We start from the raw sequence: 25,166 nt of genomic DNA, 5'->3' as shown, positions 1-25,166 counted from the left end.
GGGTTAAAGGGAGGAGAGGGGCTTGGGAAAAAAGAAAAATCAAGATATATTATATACAGGCGCAAATTCCTATGATGAATGTCATCACGTACCAATAAAATGTATCAATAAAAATTTTTAAAGCAAAAAAAAACTGAAATTTCAAAACTGCTATAAGAACATATAAGGGAAACACCATATATATAAGCAAAGACTCCCTGACTTCCTGAATAGGACCCCAATAATATGGGAAAAAATAGCAAGAATCAATAAATTGGGCTATATTAAATTAAAATTCCCGCACAGCAAGGAAAACACATAACAGAAGAAAGAGATAACCTACAGAATGGGAGAAAATCTTTGCCAGCTACTCTTCTGACAAAGGATTCATATCTAGAATATATAAAGAGCTCAAAAAACTTCACACCAAGTTGATATATTGATAGTCCAATCAATAAATTTGCAAAGGAACTGAACAAATATTTCTCAAAGCAAAAGTAAAAATGGCCAGTAATTATATGAAACCATTTAAGGAAACACAAATCAAAATGACATCAACACTCCATCTCACCCCAAACAGAATGGCTATCAGGAATACAAAAAACAATAAATGCTGGGAGAATGCAGAAGTACTTTAGAATATGGCTGCTGAGATTATAAAGTAGTACAGCCATTACGGAAATCAGGATGGAAGACTAAAAACAGAGGCTCCATTTAACCCGCTTCTGCTATTCCTTGGTAAATACCCAAAGGAGTTAAAGTCAGCATGCTACAGGGCTATCTGTAGTGCTGGGTATTGCACCAGCCTAGGTGCCCATCAACAAATGAATGGGCAAAGAGAATGTGGTATATATGCACAATGATCATTATTCAGTCAAAAAGAAAAACAAAATTTTGTTGTTTGCATAAAAATAAATGGATCCAAAGATCATCCTGCTGAGTGAAATCAAACTTAGAAAGACAAACACCCTACGTTCTCTCTAATGTGTAGACAAGAACGTGGAAAAGAGACTACTAACGGAAGAGAATAAGAGAGAGCTGTACGGGAAGGTAGTAGGTGGGACAGATATGATCAAAACATAAGTATTAAACAGCATCTGTGACACCGGGGGAGGGGAAGGGAAGGGAAGTGGCAAACGGGGTGAAGTGATCAAAGCATGCTATATGCATGCACAAATCTGCCAAAAGGAAACTTGCTGATGTGTAGACCGCTATATATATACGTACAAAATGTGAAGAGGAATATTAAAAATAAACTTTGACACAGAAATGTGTGTGTGTATGTGGGAAGCATGTAAACCAGGCAGTGTGCAAATAGAACAAGAAATCTCTTTTGAAGTCCTGTGGACATCCTTGAGAAAGTCCTTACCTCAGACAGGCAGACATGACTGCCCTCCATCTCCACCCGGTCACCCTTCCCCAGCTCTAATTCTGCCTGTTTCTAACAAGAACAATCTTCCTTTACCATCATCAACTGTCACAGTTACCAAGTTGGGGGCAAGGGCAGGAATCTCACCATCTTTCTATCTCAGCTCGGCAGTCATGGCTTAGTTTTGTTTCATTTTTATTTTGAATCACCTGAATGTTTCCACAACAAATATTTAACTACAAAACTCTACAGGTAAGCAAATCTTTTTCTCCTCCCAAGCAAAGTGAGGACCTTAGAGCACAAAGTTAGCATATGAGCTCAAAGATCATATTTTATTACTGTGCAAATTATTTTTCTCTATTGTTTTTATTTTACCCTCTTAAATGAGGCCTTATTCATTCATCTTATGCTTTCAGGTTATATTTCTGAATTCCACTCTGTCCACTGGTTTCTGTGTCGATTCTAATGCCAGTAAGACAAAGATTTAAGTACTTTAAACCAGGTATTTTAAGTCCTCCAATTTGGTTCTTTCGATTGTTTTGGATCTTGGATCCTTTGTATTTTCACATAAATTTTTAAATTGACTTGTCATTTTCTTCCAAACAGCTATGTGACATTTTCCTTGGGATTGTATTGAACCTACAGACCAAGTGAGAAGTACAAACACTGCAACTGTTCATGCTGGTGTCTTCATTAATTCAGTCCTTTTGAATTTGTCCCAAGAATGTTTCAAGGTTTCCAATTGTATAGCTTTGGCGCTGCTTTTTTACTTCCTTTTTTTTGTTTGCTTGTACTAAGGGTTAAACTTAGGGCTTTCACATTTCCAGCTCTTTTGTTGTTTGATTGTTTGTTTGTAGTACCTAATGGTTACACTCTTTGTGGTAACTGACACATTTTAATTATTTATGTCTCTTTCTGTCCCCATCCAGAAGCTCTCCCTCTCTTTCACTTTTGTAAAACATCTGTCTCCCTGTTTCCTATTCTATATCTTTTATTTTATACTTGTATTTTGGATCTTTCATGTAAGAGAAATCAGGTGATATTTAAGCTTGCCCATCTGATTTATTTCACTTAATCTTATTTTCCAAGAAATATCTCAATTTTATCCTTCATTATAACAGAGTAGTACTCCACTGTGTACAATTACCTCATTTTCTTTATTCATTCAATTGCTGATGGATGCATAGGCCACCTCCAAGATTCAGCTATTATGGACTGTGTTACTAAGAACATAGGTACTCGTGTATTACTACAGAATGACATCTTTTGCGAGTAACAAATACCAATTTTATACCAGTGTCTTCAAAGAAAGGAAGATGAGGCAAGATTTCTGGACCCATTATTTTCCGGAAGCAGCCAAAATTACTTTAACAACACGGCCCACCCCACCAAAAGAAAAAAGACAAGAAAACCACAGGTCAATATTTTTAAAGATTTTTATACTTATGTACATGAAATAAATAATAATTGGAAAATAACTTTTTAAATAGCATAAAAATGTAAAAAACTCAGCAAACTGTGGAAGCTAGGATACTCTTTCGAAAGGACCTAGTATGGCACAGCTGAGTGGATTGTAATTTCCAATTTTAGTTTTTTGAGGAATCTCCATACTGATTTCCATGGTAGTTTTATGAGTTTACATCCCCACCAACAATATAGAAAGGTTTTCTTCACGACAGTTGTGGGAGCAGTAGTTATTGATTCCTTGATGATATATATGTTAGTGTGTGTTATATGTTATTCCTTGATGATGGCCATTCTTTTTGAAGTAAATGGAATCTCAGTGTTGTTTTAATTTGCATTTCTCTAATGGCCAAAGATGTTCAACAGCTTTCATGTATTTATTGGCCATTTGTACTTCTTCAGAGATGTTTCTGTTCATTTCAATTGCCTGTTTTTTTATTGAGTCTTTTATCTTGGGAACTCTAACCTTTTTTTAAAATTCTTTAAATGTTCTAGATATTTGTCTCCTGTCTAAAAATAGCTGGCAAAGAAAACATCCCCATTCTCTAGGTTGTCTCTTTGGTGTGCTGTTTCCTTTGCTATGCAGAAGCTTGTCAATTTGATTTTAAAAATTTGTTCACTCTTGATTCTCTTTCTTGTGCAACTGGGGTTCTGTTCAAACTGTCCTACGACATCAAGGCTTTTACTATTTTGTCACTCAGAGGTTGAAGTGTTTCTGTTTTAATATTTTGATCTTTGAACCATTTAGATTTTAGTTTATAAAGGATGAGGGACATGGATCTAGCTGCACTCTTTGGCATGTGTTTAGCTAGTTTTCCCAGTGGTGTTTATTAAAGAGGCTGTCTTTCCTCCAGAGTAGCATTTCTCAGCCTTTAAATATTTCTTTTGAGAAAGAGCTCAGTAAGTTGCCAAAATTGTGCTTGAACATTTGAGAGTCTTGCTCAACTTTCCCAGGTATTGAGTTGTGTTTTTATGTTTTTTTAAAATTGTAATTTCTAATTAAGGGTTTTTTCATGTACACAAATGTAAAAATGTCTTAAAAACATCAGTCTGTAGTTTTATTGTCTTTTGGGAGATACTGTGTTGTTACAATAATTTTGGTTGCAGACAATAATGAATCCAGAAGCATCCCCTCATCTTCCTTTGTTAGAAAAGTTGGTGAACAATTGATATTGGTTACTAGCAAAGAGAGATGCATTTAATTTTTATAGATTGACTTTGTATTTAATTTATTAATTCTAGGGGGGGTTATATTTTTTTAGTTTCTACATTGATAATGAGGTCATCAATTTCACCAATAAATGAAGCTGTATCTTTTAATTTCCATTGTATATGCTTTTATCTTGCCACCTTCCACCCAGTACAGATTAACATTTACTTTGCACTGTTGAACAGAAGAGACATCACTAACTTATTCCTAACTTTAGGGGAAACACATTTAATCTTTTACCATTTAATATAATGTCAGCTGTAGGCTTTTAGTAGATGCCCTTTATCTAACTGAGAAAGTTTCCTTTTATACTTGTTGGCAGTGTTCATGGTGAGTAGATACTGAGTTCTGTCAAATTCTTTAAATATATTGAAGTGATCATATGGTTTTTTAGTCTAAATTTGATGTTACATTGATTGATTTTTTAAATGTTAAATCTATTTTGAATTCCTATAATAAACCTACTTGGAAAATATGTATTATCCTTTTTATAAATTGTTAGATTCACTTTGCTCAAATTTTGTCAAATTTTCACATCGATGTGCATGAAAAATATTGGTCCATACTTTTATTTTTTCTTCTTTTGAAAGTGATGTCATGTAATTTTGACATTAAGAAAAATGAATTAAGAATTATTCTCTTTGGGGTTGGGGATTTAGCTCAGCAGTGTAAGCACCTGTCTGCTGAGCGCAAGGTCGTGAGTTTGATCCCTGGTACCAAAAAAAAAAAAAAAGAATTATTCTCTTCCTTTGGAGAAATTAATATTTCCTTTTTAATTCTGATATACTTCATTAATGAAGTCACCTGGAAATGGAATTTTTCTGTTCTCTGTTAGAACATTTTTACCTACAAATTAAATTTCTTTAGTAGGATTATGACCACTAACCCTTAAGGGAAACTGAGGCACAAATTGAAACAAAGTTTATTTGGGCCAATCGGAGTTCTACCTCAGGTCAACAGACTAGTCAAACAGACTAGATTATGTGCTCCAGGGTCTTAAAGATTTCAAGCTAGTTTCAAGGGCAAAAGCCAGAAGTAGGAGAGGATGACGTTAGTTTTCTGTCAAGAATTTAGATTCATGCAGGTAATTAGCAAGAAAGGGACTTGTTAACTTAACTAATACAAGTAAAATAGCTCTCAGAGGAAGCAGAAAGAAAGGACAAGAACAAAGAAATTCTTGGAAGGAAGAGGCAAGATAACTGTGATAGCTGATGTTCTACTGTAATGAAAATGACACCTCTCAGCAGTGAGTTCAGGTTGTTTAACTGTGTGCAGGGAAAGAGATGTATTCCACATGGTCAGAAGCTCCTCAGTTAGATGTGGATAAAGCCTGGTTCCTTCTGTCCTCTTGATGTCAGGTTGCATTGGGTGGAGGGGGGAGGCTTTATCTGCTTTGTCCTTTGATTTTAATTTCTTCCACAGTAGTATGAAGTTTTCTTTGTAATTTTTCTTCTTTTGGGTGCATTGGGTTTCTTGGATCTATAGTTTTGTGATTTTCATCAAATATAAAAAATCCAAAGACATTATTTCTCCATATTTTTGGTCCCTTCCCCTCTCTGCTCCTTCTCATACTTTGCTACACATATACAGACATTGTTTGATATTATCCCACCATTTCTCAAGACTTAGTTTTTCAGTCTTTTTTGTCTCTTTACTTCATTTTCTATACCATGCTATGCTTTCAAACTTACTAGTCTTTTCTTTCTCAGTGCTTAACCTGCTGTTAATTCAACGAAGCATGTATTTTATTTCATTACCACTTTTATCTCTAGAAATGGCATTTGAACCTTAATATCTTGGATTTATTTCTTTATCCTCCTCATATTTTCCTCTATAACAATATACTCTTGTTTTGCCGTTTCTGGGTTTATTTCTCAGTGATAATTTTTCTCTTGTTCGTGAACCTTATTTCTTCTTTGCATGGTTTGTGATTTTTTAAATTGGATGCTAGACACTGTGGCTTTTATGTGATGAACTGAATTTAATTATATTCTTTTAAAGTGACTTGACACATAGGTTATTTAGAACAATGATCCTTTAATGGTTTGCTTTAAAATTTGTTAGGATCAGACTAGCTCCTCAAAAATAAGACATGACATTCCTGAGAACCCCATCCTGCTTTCCATACATGACCAGGTCTCTGCTCTGCACAAGAGAACACAGACTTTCCCCAGCTCCATGTGGAACAAAGACAGCATGGGTAATGGGCATCTTCTCACCCTTCAGGATAAATTCCATCCAGAATGTGGCTTCCGGGGAGATGAGCCCAATGGTGCAAATATGAACCTCTAAAGAAGGTGCCATCAGGAGAGGAGCTATCTGTTTAAAAGTCCTTTTGCTTTCTTTAATCCATGATTTTCCATATCCTTCATTCTCCTGGAAATTCACCGCCTGGGGATAAATGCCCTATATGTCTTCCAGCCAGGTGAACAGTTTCCAGAGACAGTTGGGCAGAGGTTCTAGACATTCTGACACAGTTTTACTTGTTACAGATGCCACCAACTGTTGATCTGGTAAGGACCAAATGAAGGGATTCTTAAGAATTGCTTGGTATTTCTTACATTTTAGTAAAAATATTAAACTCTATTGTTTGGGAGATAAAATGAGGTTGACTGAGGTCTACTGAGACCAAAATAAGGAACGATGGAAAAGAGTAACAGAAAATGGCAAACCGAAGTGGAATCTGAAATTTCTGAGCTGATGGGAACACTGACACCCCTCATTATCAATAAGAGCGTGAGAAGCCAGGGCTCTAGCAGAGCCTTCCACAGCAATTTATGAGTCACCCCATTCCCATTTAAGACAGAGCCACAGCTCTGTGTGATTACATGCTACATTGTCTAAGCAGCACACTCTTGACAAACGTGAAATATATATTGAAATATATATTGAAATGTTTCATGCTAGTCCCTTGTACATTACCACCAGACACCTGAGTTAATCAGAATTCAAGAAGGAAAGGTTTGTTTTAGTTCATAATTTTGAAGGTTTCAGCCCAGGCTCTGTTGACCCATTGCTTTGGAGGCAGTGGCAAGGCAAGATGTGACACAGAGTGTACAACAAAGCACAACCAATCACCTGTGGTCAGGATTCATAGAGAAAGTGAAAGGAGGAGAGAGGAGTCCTACAGTCCCTCTCAAACACACACCCCAGTAACTTCAAAGCTACTCCAGGCCCCATCTCTTACACTTTCCACCTCCTCCCAGAATCTGGAGACAAAAACATTTACCACATGGGGCTTTGGGGGACACTGCAGATCCAAACCAGAGCAAGTGTTCTAATATTTAATACAAAAACACGCATCTGGAGAAGGACTTGTTTACCATGACAGGATGCTGCCCATAGGACACATCATCTTAACATGGTCATTCAGCTCAGAAACTAAGCACCAGTGAGCTAGGTGTTCTGATCTAATTATCAGTCAGTACCCTAAAAAGTAGCTTTCGTTGAACTCCTTTCCACAATAAGTACACATGAATAATATGCCCAGTTATATGTCCCATTACAAACCAACAAACCACTTAATATGTTATGGGAAGTGGTTACAGTTGTTACTGTCTGACTGAGGTTTAGTTGCTTTGGCCAAGGTCACTGTGATGGTGGCTGTTGCCAGACCATTCTCTGAGAGTGACAGTGAGACCCATAAAACAGCCACTGTGATTAAAATCTCAGAGTCATACAGATGTTAGGAGTGTCTGGAGAGGAAGAAAGAGCCACAAGGAAAAGAATGGGGCAGCCCACAGAGCTATCCCAAGGGTAAGTGCCAGTTCCTCTACCGTCTTAATCAAGGTTGCAGCACAGTCATGGACACTGAACGCACCAGAGCTACTTTCTTTTTTATTATAATTTTTTTACTTTCAAGAGAATAAAACTCCACAAGCAAAATAAAACAGAATAAAGCCAAATGAAACAACAGTGTGATATAAGATTTCTAATCAAGATAACACGAAATCAACAACAGTTACCATAATGCCCCTTGTTGTCTTCAAAATAGCTGCCCATACCACCAGACCTGGTAAAATCAAACAACACAGAACCGATCAGAACAAAACAATGGACTCAATACAGGACTTCAAAACAAGATAACAGGAAATCAACAATGGCCACCATAATATATCTTGTTGTCTTCAAAATAGCTGTCTGTCCATGCCATCAGATATAATAAAATCAAATAACAGAACAGAATAAAACCAAACAAAACAAAACAATGAAAATGATATAGGACTTTAAAACAAGATACCAGGAAATTAACAATGGCTGCTACCTTCCGAAAGAGCTCCTCCATAGATGCTACATTGCATTTTGTTATCCTCTAAATAGATGATCAGAGGGCTGGGGGTTAACTCAGTGGCATAAGCACCTGCCTGGCAAGCACAGTGTTGTGAGTTTGATCCCTGATACCACAAAAAAAGACACAAAATCAGTCTATCAACTTTTGGCCTACAAAAGTAAATGAAACACTAAATATTATAAGCATTAAGTTTTATTTTACTTCAATAGCTAACACTTCAGCCTGTATTTCTCCAGCCAGTTGGTTACAGGGGGTGGGATAGGGAGGGCAACCCTAGCTCTTCTTTTTTCCCACGCACTGGAAGGGGCTGGCATCTCATTCTCCTCCCCATGGCCCACACAAGGCACCAACTCTCAGGAAGGGGCTGGGATCTTGTTCTCCTCATGGTGGCCTGAGGCTGGCGTGGACTCAAAGGAAGGGGCTGGCATCTGGGTCTCCTCCTCATGATCCGCAAATGGCACCTACTCATAGGAAGGGGCTGGCATCTTGTTCTCCTCCCCATGGTCTGCACATGGCATCAGAGCTACTTTCACAGACCCAGAAACAGTTCCCTTTTGTTGGAAATTCTTAATATTCAGTTAATCCAGGAAACAGTCTAATATTAAATGCAACCTCACATATTTATCTGGAAGACCCTTGGTCAGATACTTGGATCAGATATATATACTTGCCTTCAGTAGTCTGAGTCAAAGAGGCAGGAATAATTAGACTATCTTAAAATAAACATTTAGATTTGTTTTATGCCATTTATACTATTGAAGGAAAAGAAAAAGGGATCAAATCCTGTTCTGTGTCACAGAACAAGCTGTCCAGCCAACTTCAGAATAAATCCCTCTTGAACACGTAACTGCCAGCTTCCCTAGGGAAGCCCCTCACTCTGAAATTACCTGTGATTTAGACTTGGTAAGGTATTGTACATGCATCCAACACACATACTCAGGTACTGGAATTGTTTTCCTCCCATACTTGTGATAAAAGCTAAAAATACCAGATCAGAACTTTGGAATCTGAACCAAATGGTAACCACTTCCCAAATGTCTTCAGGTGTAGAAAGCTCTGGATTAACCAAGGCCCATCCCACAGCTGTGTTCTCTCAGTCCTGCACTAAGCATAGTCCTGCTGGATGAAAGGTGAGTCCACATGCAGCAGCTGAGGGGACAGCAAGGACTACCTCACTCCTCCAGGGGGGCAGAAAGCACTGTCCCTGCAGGTCTGAGGCATATGGTGCCGATTCAGCTTGTTCTCAGGGGTGTGCACCTTAATGTCAGCCTGGAGCCTGGGGGCTGGAGAGGCCTCCTGTACACAGGAGACACATCTTCCAACACTTCAAGGGGCTTGGCCAGTTACCTTCCTCCTCTGCAGAGGCAACCGCGCCTTCATGATGGGCTGGGAAGAGCAACTACTGGCTACCAACAGGAGTCTCTGGAAGTGCGGATCTTAAGTTTACTAATCAGTCTATCTGCTCTGGTTTCTTGTCTCCTTCCTTTCTGTCTGTAGTCTAAAAGCCAAAAGAACTTGATTCTCATCTCTTAACCTTTTTTTGTCCCTATAAGAATATATTTTCTACTGCAGTATTGAATTGGCAAGGACGGTCAGTCCTGGTTGCTCCTCCTCTGGATTTGCACTTTCATGTGATCTCTCCAGCTTCACTGGGAAGGGCACAACATAAGTTTCTTAGAAAGGCACAAAATCATGAGTGTATAACAACCACATTTATTATTTAGAATATTTCTATTGATGAATGATTTAATTTTAGTTCAATGAGTTTTATTACATTGAACAATGGTACCCAACAGAGGAAAATACTTTAAGTGTTGCATTTTTAATATTATTAATATTCACAAAAAAGCATCAAAAGTTTCAACATAATTGTTTTGTGGTGTACAAAGTCTAAAAAATAACAACAGAATTCATACATTCCTATATGAACTACAAAGAAAATACCAGTAGAACTCTACAAAAAATAATCTTTACTTCCATTATCACACATAAGGCAGTCTTCACACATAACAATGGCATACTCCATACACATGTATTGCTTACACTGACAGCACCTGTGTTTTGTTTTCCTGGCCTTTTGTAGGATGTATTTGACATCTTGCTGGTCTTGCTGTTTTGTCAGGAGGTTCTTAATGTATTATATAATGCATAATTTATGGTTGAATAAAATACCAGTAAAATAAAGTATTAACTTCTCAATATGTATTTCACGTAAGGCCAGGGATTTAGCTCCGTGGCATAAGCACCTGCCTGGCAAGTGAGAGGTCATGAGTTCAATCCCCCATACCAAATAAAGAAATAAAATTATTTATTTCCTGTTTACAATAAACATCAATATATCAATATACCAACTACATACTTGCTTACAAAACCTAAAAGATAACATCATAAATAAATTCCTATGTGAACTACAATGTGAACACAGACAAAAGTCTACAACACAAATAGTCTTTGCTTCAGTCTTTACACGTGATAATTGCATGTTCCGTGCTCATGTCTCACTTACGCTGACAGCACACATGCTTAGCTTTCCTTTCCTATATGGCAGGCCATTCCTGTCACTTCTCTTTCTGTTTTATCAGGAGCTTCCTTCTCTACTGTACAATGTGCAGCTAGCAGGAAAAAAAGATATCAATACCATAAAATATCAAATATATAGTGAGTTCTTAAAATAGACATCAAAATTTTCACATGGCTGTTCATTTTCCTACAAAAACTAAAATATAATATCAGAAAGAAATTTCTATGTGAACCACAATGAAAACAAACAAAAGTTTACCACAGAAATAAGCTTTGCTTCTACTCTCACATCCAAGACAGTCTTCAAACATGAAAACTGCATGTTCCATACACAGTATCACCTACATGGATAACACATGCTTTGGTCTTCTCTCCTTCTTGGCAGGGCACAGCTGACATCTTTTTAGTTTTCCTGTTTTCCTACTAGGTCCTTGTGATGCTGCACCCACCTGTTCACCTGTCAGCTCACCGGTGTGCTCCACAATGTTTTTGCATAGTTCCCTGTACAGAAACACTTTATTTTTCCTCTGCTGTGTATGACCTCCAGTCCCAGGCCTCTAAGAAAACTTCTCTGTAATATTTTACAATTGCTATTTTCTTTGTAAATTATCAAACTGTTTGCACCACACATGTTCAGGCTTGAGGAAACACAACCACGGGCCAACACTTTGTGTTTGAGTTTTGGGTGACATCATAATTGCTCTGTAACTCATCAGCAACATCTACTGTCCTTTAAAGTTACCTACTCAGGCTTCAGTTTTGTTGCAGTTTCCTTATCAAAGCTTCCATAATGGTGCAGTGTCAACATCAGCAGTATCAGTCTGTTTTTCTTTCCAGTTATATCTTTCCAAAATCCAAAGATTGTACTATAGGGCATGCATTTTATGCCGTATTTCAAAAGGATTTGGGGGAATACACTGCCAAAGCTACAGCCACCATGAAATCTGCAAGATGTTCATCAACAGATCAAGTCATGTATTCAGACAATTGCTGGACGATTACCCGCAAATCTCTCAAACAGTAAGCAGACAGTAGCCAGGTTATCAGTTCTTTTTCTTTGTCAGTAGGCAGTTTTGTCATCAAACCTTGGGTGTTTTGAAGGAAACCAAATCTCCTCAGTGTTATCATCGTTATTCCACAACCTCAAGCCTACATCCACCACTGTTCCATCAAACTTTTACATTCTGGCAAGACCATGAGAAAGCCTTACTAAGTACATGGTGTTCAGCTAGTACATCAGTTTAGCTAGTGAGGTGTTACTTGTATTTCAGCATTTGTGTATTTCACAACGTCTTGTAGCACTGTATATTGCCTATTACAATTTCCAACATCGAATGGCAGTGCAGGCATTCTGTCCAATAGGCTTCACCCCTACCAAGACCCTCACTATATTTTCAGACCTGGTTCTAGAATTGCATCATTCCGTTTCATGGCATGACCATTTTGTTCCACTCCAACTAGTCAAGGATGTACTCCCATTGCTACTTTCTCAGTCATCTGAATCAAGGAGGTCTGTGCTCCCCATGTGTGAGTTGGTTGATTCTTACTCTGCATCAGTGTCACAGGAACTTTAGCTCATGTGGCCAACATCAAAGTCATTGTCATCTTCACTGTCCATGCATGAGTAATCTGATGATTCTTTTTTCATCTCCTCCAAAACTTGGCCATCTACTTTATCATGTGCCCTTGTACTGAACCAAGCTACTTCTATAAGAAAAATCAAAACTTTTTAAAAAAATCCTAAATGCACAGGAATTGAACTATGAGCATTTCATGAGTAAAACACCTGCTGCTGCTTTGCTCCTCCTGCACACCTTGGCATTCATCTGCCAAGTGGGTAAATGGACAGACAGGTTTTTTCTTCCCCTAGGCACAGGAATTGTGAGTTATACCCACTTTCCCTCACGATAAAATACATGTTTACACAACAGAAGAGTAGTGTGGGTGAGTGTATTTTACCCGCTGTGATCTCTCAGATAAATGAACTGAAAACCTGTTCGATGGAGCATAATGTGGGTTAAAATCCAGGTTTGACTCTTTTTTCACAAGTGCATACTTTGCCATTCATCATACCAAATGGGTAAACACAAAGACTGCTCAGGTGCTTCTGGTGAGACACACACCTGGCTAATATTATGCTAAAGTACAAATTTACAGTATAAAAGTGTAGGATGGGTTGTTGTAACCTGTTATGCTTTACTACCAACCCCACCTCCTTCCTCTTCCAATTCTAATATTCAGATGAAGTATTCTTGGGAAATGGGGCTCAAAAACCTTGACATTTCCTTCCCCAAAGCAGCCAATCAGTTCTCAAACCTATTGGGTTTTAAGTAACTAGGTAGATTCATGGGGTCTAAACTAAGCTGTTTACTAAAAGAGTGACCTTGAATCTAGGTTCAGACCTGCATACCTTGAAAGAGAGATGAGAATCATAAGCAAGTGGAGATATGCCCTGCTGACCCAAGAATGAACTGGGCTGAGAGAAACCAACTTGGAATGCAATCCTGGTGCTATAACAGGAACAGAAAAGCCTCAGTGTGGAAGCTGGAGCCCGCGGCATTGGAAGCCACGATTTGGGTTTCCCGCCGCATGGCGGCTGCGTCTACATCGGCTTGGCAGGGAGAGAGATGCGCGGAAGCTCTGAGAACGGGAATTGGCGAACGGAGTTCAAAACAGGACGGGCGGGGAGCTGTGCATTGACTTGCGGTGAGGTGAGTGAGAGAAACTGACACTCTTCCACAGTTTAGGAGACTCCAGCGGAGGACATTCTGGGACTGGGCAGACTTGCGGGAACAGGGCACTTCAGCGACTTCAGCCACGTCTTCCCCTCTCAAGCAGGATTGGTGAGAAGTGCCTAGCCTATGTGACTCTGCTGGCTGAGACCCAGTAGGCTAGCACAACCCAGATCCCAGAGGCTGAGGGTGGCCTGGAGGGGCGGGCCCCGCGTAGGCTGCCTGGTCTGCAACTTCCTGGTGTGCTGCGGTGGGCGGGAACACCTAGCCGGTGCAATTCGATCAGGCTGTGGCTGACAGGGAGGGAAGCTGGGCCTCCTATATAAGCTTGCATATATAAGGAACAAAGAATATGGGAAGAGAGAGCAACAAGAAAGGCTCCTCGGCCCCCAATCCTGAGAAACAGGCAATAGCGGACACCGCACCAATAGACATAAAGAGCCATCTAGAGAGACTCATAGATGAGTTCAGGAATGAAATTATTAATGACGTGAAGCTAGAAATAAGCAGAATAGTTAGAGAAATGCTAAGCACCACCCAAGAAAAAACAGATGGTGGAATGGAAGAACAGAAAAAGAGGGGAGAATTGTTTGATGGAGAAAATAGAGAAAGCATAGAATACATGAAGCAGGTTCAAAGACACTACCAGGAAACTAAAAACTCTATCGAAAACTGGCATAACAGCTTGAAAGAAACTAAGGACAGACTATCTGAACTGGAGGGCAGATTTGTAATATGGGAGAATGAAATGAAAAACTTCTTAAAAGTAACAAAGAAACAAACAGCAATAATACAAAGACTAGAAGATGATAAGAGGATCCATAACTTAAGAATTAAGAACATAAAAGAAGAAGTAGGGACACAAACAAATGAACTACAAAAGCTACTCACAGAAATAATCCAGGAGAATTTTCCTAATTTAGCAAAAGGTAAAGATACTCAGTTGTATGAAGCATACAGGACCCCAGCCACCTACAATCCAAACAGAGCAACACCCAGGCATATAATAATCAAAATTCCAGAAATTCAATACAAGAACAGAATATTAAAAGCTGTCAGAGACAAGAAACAGACCACTTACAAGGGAACACCCATCAGAATTACAGCAGATTTCTCTGCACAAACCATCAAATCATGAAGAGTGTGGGGGGAAATAATTCAAGCTTTGAAAGATAATAATCTCCAGCCAAGATTGATATATCCTGCACAACTATCCCTGGAAATTGATGGAAAAACAAGGTGCTTCCAGGATAAAGAGGAACTAGGGGAATATGCAACCACCAATTCAACTCTATAGAGAATACTGCGGGATATTCTAAAAAAGAAAAATACAAAGAATCCAGAAATAGTGGCAGAGAGGCCACAATGAGTGGAGCAGAAAACAAAAGAAGAAGACAAACTGACAACTAATCACAGAAAAAGAGCTCAACAGAAATGAGGCAGAGAAGATTGGATGATAGGAACAGCTATTTTGGAAAAAATGATGTCTTAATAGGTAATACTGATTTAGTATCATCTTGTTTTGAAGTCTCATCAAGCTTTTGTTCTTCTGTCTCCATTGGTCTAAACAGGTTGTATCTTATTGGATTTTATTATGTATGATAGTATAAGCAAAAACTTTTAAAGACAAGGAGATTATACAGAAACCATTGTTCATTTTCTGTTAGTTGATTCTAAATACCCTGTAATGCTGTCATTCTCTTAAATGGTTTTACATTGTTTTGATATATTTGATGCTACAGTATACAAAGTTATACTCAAAGATTTCAAGGAAAGAGACAATATGGTAACTACTTTTATGTCAGGATTATCTTGTGGTGAAACACTATTCTGCTTAAATGGTTATGTTTTGATCTGCGCTATTTTGCTGTTATGCCCTCTTTTATCTCAATCTCCACTTCATTATTTACTTTTTTATTTTTATCCTTTTAATTAAGGGAAAAATAAATAAAAAATAGGATATATTATTGTAAAAAAAAAAAAGAAAGAGAGATGAATGAAAAACATGAGAGAGAATAACTTGTGGAGGGGCAGGGGACTTCACCAAAATGAAGCCCCACACAGACTCAAACTCCCAGATATATCAAGGAACAACTGTGGCACAACAGTGGCATATAGTACAAATGTTTGTTTCAAGCTAACAAGGCACAGTGACAGTTTGACTGAATCATTAACTTTTATTTGATTGACTTCTCAGAAGTTTCCTTGTTTTCTCTGTCAAGCCCATTTCTGTTCTAGTTGGCAAAACATCCTGTCTTCAAGATGTTCTGGCTCCTTGGAGATAAGTCTTCAAGCTTTGAAGGCAACCTAAGCAGACATTGATCCTTTGGGTGTTGCAAGGAACTCCACACTTGAACAAGCTATTTAATCTGTTACTCATCTTTCAAATGGGATGGTTTTTATGTTCCTTTATGTTATTGTGAAGAAGTGAGGAAACAAATGTAAAGCATTTGACATGTTAATTGGCATATGGTGTTGTGCTTGATACATTGTGTCAACTTGAGAAGTTTAGAAGTTTAACTGAGAGACTCAGCAGGGATCCAGGATCCTTATTTTGTAAATTTCCTCATCCTGTAGAAGAGGGGGGCAGAGATTTTGTGATTGCTACATCCACCCTGGGGTGGGGGTAGGGTAAGGCAAGAAAAGAGGCTTGCTCTGCCCGGTTTTGCTCTGGCTGCTGGCTTGAAGTGTTGCCCCAGTGCCATGCCACCCTGCCTTGGAGCCAGCTGATTATGCACTGAAACCTCCACAAACTGTAAGCTAAATAAACCTTTCCTTCCTTCATTTTGGGTATCAGGTATTTTGTCCAGCAATGAGAGAAAAGTAAAAGTAACCAAGACATATGGCAAACAATTTCCTACCCTGGTTTAGCTACCCTGGATTAGCATGGTCTATCTGAGCTACCTGTAACACCTTTTCACCTGTCTGTCTGCACCCATCACCCTGACCACTTCCACCACCTCCTCACCTATCTGTGTTCACACGCATGTTTACAATTACCATCGCTTTAGCAATAAGATACTTTTTGTGAAAAACTATGATTCTAGGCAGCTTCTCCAACTTCCTCTTGCTGACAGCATTAACAGCCACGGCCTCCTCTCCTCAGCTCAGTAACTGGATAAAAAGTAAAGCCTCAGCAGCATTGTCTGAAAGAAATTTGCAGGTGCTTTGAATAAAATGTTTTCTCTTTTTACCCAAACAAATGGGCTCCTGTGTTTCCTGGGAAGTAGCAGCCTGTGGACCTGAGCACCTGGTAACAATTCTACAGACTCTGTGTTTAGCAGCACCTTCAGCTCAGGCCAAGAGGTCTGCTCTACTGTTCCCTGTCATTTTAACACTCTTATAAATCCTCTTATAAATCAATTGTTGTGCCCTTAAAAATCATTAAAACTTCATATTCTCCTCTAAACATGTCCCTGGCTCTTCTGTAGGGAGGAAAGCAGATCTGCAAAGGAAGGTGTGGTTTTCTCTCCACACCCCTGCAGGAGCATCTATCTCAAATGTCCTTGGACCCACAGCCAGCTCTGTCTCCATGTTTCCAAGGTTGGTTGTCCACATCAGAGGGGATGCTTGAAAGGAGAAACATGGATGACATCAGTGGCAGAGGACACAGTTGACAGAATTAAAATAAGTGCCTGGTCCATGGCTTGGCAAGCAACAAAACAGGTTGGTAGGCAGCCAGGGAGAACAGGCAAAATGCAGAGAAGGAGAGATAGCAGTATTAGAAAGGGTTACTCACCGTGAAATGCATGCTCACCACCATTTTGATCTTACCATCAGCAGAGATGTCTCTCGAAAACCCTGAGATAATCATCCACTATTCACTCTTTCTGCATGACAAAGCTCATCCCTGGAGGAACATCTGAAGCCTTAACAACAGGGTCCCCCTGGCGGCCTCCACCCCAGCTTCTGGTGTGACTCCCGCACCTCCACTCCTTTAAACCGCTGCACCCTCAAATCTACTGCAGGCAACAGCTGTGCTCCCTGTGCTACGTTCCAGCTGCACTGCCACTCCCAGCTCCTGGGAAGACACCTTGTTTTACACATGCGTAGGTTCTGGTTTTTCTTACTCCAAGCCAGGCACGGGAGGCCAAATGCTACGTGATCTCACTTATTTGTACAGTCTGAAGAAAACTGTTTTAATAGAAGTAGAGAATATGACAGTGGTTACCAGAGACTGGGGAAGGCTAGGGATAGAGGGAAATGTGGAAAGAAAGGTCAGCAGGTTCAAAGTTGCAGTTAGGAGGAGTAAATTCTAGGGTTCTGTAGCACAGCAGGGTACGATGACGTGTCTTATATTTCAGAATAGTTAGAAGATTTTTTGTGTGTTTTCACTGCAAAGAATGTGTTTGAAGTGACAGAAATAATTACTCTGCTTTGATCATTACACAATGTACCTCGTACCCCAAAAATTACTACAGTTATTATGTGTCAAAAAATATCAACTAATTAGAACTGTTGATTGAGTCAACATAGGTCAAACTGCCTTCCCAGTTACCAGGAAGAGGTTGTGTCTTAAAATGAGTGGACGAAATTATTGTTGAAAGAGCTTAGGTATAGTCAGCATACACACACACACACACACACACACACACACACACACACACTCACTCACATCAAAAACTCCTGCTAACTTCTGAGTTCAAGTTTCCTAAAAGACTGGCTGGCAAAGCCTCAGCTTATTTAAAGAAAGACATAAATATAGTTACAAGGATAGACAGATAGATAAAAATGACAGTGTACATTTCTGTTAGTCCATGAATATTTGAACCCCTGTCTGTTGAACACGTGCTGACAAATTGACAAACACAGAAGGAAGCAGTTCTATCAGCTACTATCCATTCCTGCAAGAAACCCTTTCCATCCTCCATCAAAGTTATCCAAGTCCAGAAAATTGCACACAGAGTTAAGTCCACCATTTCTCGACAATACAGACTTCTTTTGCAAATTTCTGAACCAAATCTTCTTGGTTTGAAATTTAATTTCTCTTGAACAGTTGTTTTCCCTGGTTTCTCAAGCCTTTCTCCAAAGGCTGTGTTATAACATCAGCCTGCATCACACAGTCCCAGGAGGGATGTTCTGAGCTGTGGGCATCGTGGACAGATAGCCTCTTTTTGTGCAACCAGTTAACCCAGGATGTGCAGAACAGCGATGGACCTTGAGAGCAGTAACAGTAACCTGCATGAACAACAATCTCAGAAGCTCAAAATTTGTCCTGTAAATGCTTCAAAGCTGCAAAAGACAAGGAAGGACATACCCTTGGGATCTCAGAGCGATCCAGCTGAGGTCATCACTGAGAACCACCATGTTCAAAGTGCAGTATGAAGTTTAACGGAGTTCGAGCAATCACTCAAGTGATGACACAAACAAAACCAACCTTGAGACAGATGTATATAATATTTAATGTAAAAGAACAGTAATTATATTGCATGAATAGAAAAAGGTCTGATTTCAACTTTGAACTCACGCTGACATCTCCAGGCTCTCCTTGATTCTGAGTACCTTCACTCTACACTCACCTCTGGGAGGGTTCTTAGCCATGCACATAACAGTCTCCTTCCTCCCAAGAGGGTCGTTGCTGTCTTATGAGAGAAGATTGTGTTCTGGTTTTCTTTATGCATCACTTGGGTTTTATTTTTTAACACAGTAAGCAAAATTTCTGATCCTGGAGCCCCATTTCTGGGAACCACTTCTGACGCTGGACTCAGCTTCAAGTATCAAAAGTACAAGAAGACATAGAAATGGCCCAGCTGTCTTCAGCTCTCTGGTAACCCATTCATGGGTCATAATGCAAGGCAGCCTCAGGCTGAACAGCTCCTATCGTTGGTCCAGAAGCCAGGCCATGCGCCTCCTTGAATGTCTGCTGAGTAAGCAAGACAGTTCTTGTAGGAAGCTATACAAATGCTAAGTGGTCCTTATGATGGTATTTGTGCACCCTTCTTCCCACATACTGTGCTACTGTGAAGGAATGAGGACATTTTAGAGGGGAAATTATGGATGTGTGTGATGATAAAGGTCATAGTTTAGGTTCAGGGATTTTGGAAAGTGAGTTGGCTTTTTACTAACTTGGCTGACATTGTTCTTAATCTGTTCTTTAATAACCTTATTTTTGGTAGCAACCTGATAATAAAAAAACCAAGATAAGAAAAAAAAGTTTAGGAGACTTCTCAGTTTCAAAATGTAAGTACAATAAAAATTGCAGAGGAAGGGAGGAAAAGTGCTCTAAAGGATGTAACTCTACTACTAAGTTTTCATTAGATCAGTGAACAGAATGGTTTGCACTGTGAATGTATGCTAACTTGAACAACTGTTTCTAAGAGAACAATATAATTTATCAACTAGTAATTTTAGTGTTAATATTTTTCTTTGAAATTATGTATTACTTGTACCCTTTATTCTTTAAATAAATTTTAAAAATTGCATAGTAACTGCATAATTTTAATATGTAGTCATTGTGACATCTTCCTCTCAGAAAAACAATTAATACAATGTGATTTTATATATATACAAAATGTTATGTTTATATTCTGAGTTACTTTAAAAAACTGCTATTCAGTCACACAGTGCGATGTGAGAAGCCACCACCCCCTAGGAAAGGACACAGAAGTCCCCCTTGCTCCCTTCTATGCCTCCCTTTCCCCACCTCATAGTGGCTCAAGACATGTCAGAATGAACCTAGCACAGTGCAGAGAGGAATTGTTCTGGAGGACACTCATCAGAATTGTACCTGCCAAAGACATTATGTGTTCTTCTTGTATCCAAAGATGTTAAGAGTCCACGGGAACCTGTTAACATTTATGGATTATATTCTCTAGCTTGAAATGTAGGACTGAGCTCTTTCCCAGAAAGCCAGAAATAGATTTTCCTCAGTACAACTGCACTGTCCAGAAGACTTTGGAAGTTCAGAATAGTGTTTAAAACTGGGCTAGGGATGTAGCTCAGTGCTACAGTGCTTGCCTAGATGCATGAGGCCTTGGGTTCCATCCCTAGCGTCCCTTCCCCTTCCTACAATAAGTAATTTATAAAAGGCTTCATAAATAAAAACACAAAGCCTCTGGACTCAGTAGTACACAGCTGCCCTGGTCTGTAGCAATATTATCCAGAAAGTGGCCTTCTCTGGCTCCACCTATTGTGGGAATACCAGCACACTAGCACAGGGTTCTGATCGTGTTTATGACAGGATCAGTATCCAAAGGCCAAGCATAGGATGCTGAAATCATCTCAAGCAGGTGTTTGCATGACTAGGTCCATGTTCTTGTGAGGGCTGCCTTCCTACAGCCTGTAATTATAATCCCACCACTTTGCTTTCTTACATTCTGGTTCTCCTCTCAGAGAAACTGATGACAAGAAACATCCTAGGAAAGTCCGCAGGAGAAAATGTGTCTTTAACTTTCAGCAGTGGCCATTTTTGTAACTCATTCCATGGGCAACAGTGTAATCTGAAATGCAGTTGTTATTGTTGTTGTTTTTTTTAGCTATCTTTTAGAGAGAATAAAACCAAGTAAAATAAAATAGAATAAAGCCAATCAAAACAAGACAGTGTGACACAGGATTTCAAAACAAGATTAGTATTACTGCATTAGGTCTTACTGCTAATGAACTTTGTAATAGAAAGGTGTAATGCACTGCAGACCTGGGGTTCTCTTGCTCTATTGTGATCATATTTATCCGGTCAATATTTTCATCAACTATATGGATAAGGACATAAATTTATTAAATACACAGGTGGTCAAAGCAGAGAAATAATACTAATGAACTAAAAGATTCAGGTTTTAAAAATCTGAAAGGCATTTATGCATTAAAAGGACAATTGCTATGACCAGATGTGACTGTTCCAGAACTGCAAAGGTTTCTTAGCACTAGGAACTGCCTAGATTTGAGGGTCACCACAGGAGAGCGTATCTCTAGGGTCATCTATGAACTTCCAAGGAGTTATTCCACTAGATTTCTCAAGGGAATGGACAAACTCAGTCTCTGTCATTGGCTGAGGGAAACCTGTAGTAAGTCCCAGGCCAACATCTCTAGTTTCCACAACAGCAAAACACTAGGAAAAGTGCCTTTAAAATTAAGACCAACAAAGATGCCCTATTAAGTAGCAGCATCTGATGACATCTCAACAATAACTAATATGAGTCGTTTTGGTCTGGGGTGTACCTCAGAGTTAGAGCACTTGCCAAGCATGCAAGAAGCCCTGGGTTCAATGGCCAGTAAAGAAGGAGTATGTTGAGTGCCTATTACTTATCAGCATTTGCTTCAACGTTCACCACTCTATATAGTAGGTACTATCATTTTCTTATTTTATAAACAATGAAGGCAAAGCCTAAGGCAACTCAATAATATCTACTTGATAGTATGAGGCAGTGCTTTTATGTAACCTTTCTCTGTTAACGATATAAAGCAGAAAAGACAAACATACTCATTGAAAAGAAGAAAGCTGTCAGCACTCCTTTTAACAACTGGGGAGCAGAGGTAGGACAACTGCTAAATTCAAGCACAATGTGGGCAGGTTAGGGAGACCCTGTCTCAAAAGCAGGAAGCAGAGTTGGGGGGAATCTGGAGATGTAGCTCAGGACGAAGGCCCTGGATTCGATCCCCAGTAAGGCAAAGAAAAAGAAAAACGGACTAAAGGAAATTGTGAATTTAGTGTTTGATTTGCATACAGCATTGAGAGATTTTAAAATTATTCACAGCTCTTTTTTTCCACTGATTTTCCCACTGGAAAACTGTTCAGAAACTTAAGGGAGCCACAATGCTTAACCAGAACAGAACATCTTGTACAGCTAAACAAGACAGAAAATTCAAACTAAAAAGAGATTTCATCACAAGATTTAGATTTGGAAGGTAACTTTGCCACCTACTACCTTTTGAGTGATTTTAAAGTGTTCTCTATATCAAAGGCAAAGTATGGGAACAGAGAACCTTTTAAGTCATTTTCAAATACATCAAAAACACTAAAACTTGGCTCTCTGCTTTCTAAGATTAGACAGCTAAAAGTTACAAGAATATTTAAATTTTAATTATATGAAAGTTAATACCAATTTTGCTGATGTGTCTAAATAGAAAGGAATGATTTTAAGTGTAGAGATTCTGTACTCTGATATTTGTAGCTGGCCGAGCACACAAGTGGGAGTTAGTTTCATCTGCCTACACAAGGGCACGCACCTTTTAGAATTTAAGACTCAGAGTAGTTTTCTAAGAAAGCATGATGGGATTTTATTTTCCTTTCTATGCAAATGTGTGCCACTCAAAATGCTCAGTGCTGAACAATCCTTGTCAGGTTAATTTTATTATAAAAGACTAACATTTAGAGACTGGTTTATTTGGGTAAACTTCCTGTTAAACTTTTAAAAACCTATTATGCCCTCAGTAAGAAACTTTTTAAAACCTATTATGGCCTTAATAAAGAACTTAATAAAATAAACTTTACACATATTTTCCTTATTTTGACGATCCAGAGATGTAGCTCAGCAGCACAAAAGCCTGCCTGGCAAGCTCAAGGTCCTAAATTATTTATTTTTTGAGACAGAGTCCCCCTGTGTAGTTCAGGCTGGCTTTGGACTACATAGGCAGCCCAGGCTGGCCTCAAATTCACGGTGATGCTCCTGCCTCAGCCTGGTGAATCCTAGTATTACAGGTGTGGGTCCTCCTCATACACTGGATTGCCAAAAAAGGGAAACCTCTGGTTTGGGAAGAGAAATGTAACTGACTAGAACCCAACTGAAAACCTTGTATTTCCAAAATGCAATACACACACACACACACACACACACACACACACACACACACACACACAGTGAGTCTTACCACTCCAGAGCCAGAGCGCAGACCAGGGAGAACTAAGAAGGAGACTAAGCTCCTGCCTGTGAGCCAGCCAGAGCAAAGAATGCAAAGAACCGGGAAGGAAGCTAAGCCTTTGCCTGCAAGCCAGCCAGAGTACGGACCAGGGAGAACCAGAAAGGAAGCTAAGCCCCTCTGGAGGCCAGCCAGAGCAAGGAATGGGTAGAACCATGAAGGAAGCAAAGCCCCTACCCCTAAAGCCCATAGTCTTCAGTAACTAGAGAACAACAAAATGCAATATAGTAAATATTGTAAACTTCCTATTGTCCTATTACTGTTTCAGTTCATTTTAAATTGTTTTATTACCTTTAAATTTAAAAAAAATAGACCTAGAAAAAAACTGGGGGGAAAAGGAAAAGAAATGCACACCATTACTGGCTGGACGGTCACTCGGCCCCCGTGACTCCCAGCCCTCAGAAAAGTCTCACACATTCAGTCACAAAGCATTATAACATTGCTGAGACAGCACTCACAGCCTTCATCTATTATCCATAGCTGGCTAGAAATGCTAGGGCCTGTCCCTCCCAGTTGGGTAAGTATATTCATAAAACTCAGGAGGACAGAAATTGCAAACTGCTGGATAGGAACTCAGAGGATCACAGCAGTTTCTTCTAAAGGAGGAAGCTGCTGCAGCCTTTGAAGTAGTTTAGTTGAGATAAGGTCTTCCAGAAAGACAAGATGTCACCAGTATAAACCAGTCAAAGCCAACCAGCCTTTCTTCTAGGGTCCACAACCAAACTTTGCTGATTATAATCGAATGATAATGCCAAGTTTGCTGCACAAGGGCTGTTTCTGTCTCCCACCTTTAAACCTGCAATGTATGAAGCATCAGGATTTAGGACTGCACGTGCTCTGAAGACGCCCTGCTCTGTCTCTCCAGTGTGAAAATGCTTAAGTCTTCCCAGTAAAATCCCCTTGCATCCTTAGTTCATAAAGAAATGCTGTGCGAGTCATCCCAGTGCTCTCTTTTCTTGCAGCAATAAACCTTCCTTCTCTCTTACATCCTCCTGGTTATGCTTAAGTCTTTGCATTCACCAAGAAAATGAAAGCAAATATTCAATCGTGTAACACTGCTGATTTGGTGTCAATTGTGCTTATAAAGGTATAATACATATTTTGTAATTATTGGGACCTTTGATTAGGCTTGTTTTTTCAAAAATACTTGATAGAATCAGCTCTACTACTTATCTGCTGGTTAGGTTTACAGGCATTTATCCAGTACTTTGATTTGATTTGTCAAACTTACAAGTCTCCTCAGCTAAAATGTTCATAGTCTAATTGAACATAAAATTAGTATTAAATTTTGAGCATTTAAGCATTATCAATCAAAAGTGATGAAAAACAAAACTATAAGGGCTTAAGGGAAGAAAAGAGTCTAGAGATGGTTAATACAGCATGACAATTAGGGCATGATGACATGTGAGTGTTAATTTTCACATACAAAATACAAAAGCACTTGCTGGAAATTAAACCACCAGTATTCGATCAGAATGGTGCCTCTTATTTCTGCTTTACAACTATAGGGCTGTACATAATGAAACTAAAAACAGAACCTAGGACACCAAAGAATCAGTGTGTTCTTATGAATCACAGAAGACTACAGTGTGTCTGATTCCAGACACTGTCTGAAAAACCTAATAACTTACAGACTGCCGATATATTAACATGAAAACTGAAATTTCTGCTTATGCAGAGAATCTGTAATTAACACCATAAAAAGCTCTGTCCAGTATTATTGCACATTTCTGAAAAAAATATTCAGGT

The sequence above is a fragment of the Cavia porcellus genome, unplaced genomic scaffold (genome assembly GCF_034190915.1).
Source record: "Cavia porcellus strain 051 isolate PalLab524CR breed Dunkin Hartley unplaced genomic scaffold, mCavPor4.1 scaffold_11, whole genome shotgun sequence".
Lineage (NCBI taxonomy): Eukaryota > Metazoa > Chordata > Mammalia > Rodentia > Caviidae > Cavia > Cavia porcellus.
This window is presented reverse-complemented; position numbering follows the sequence as displayed.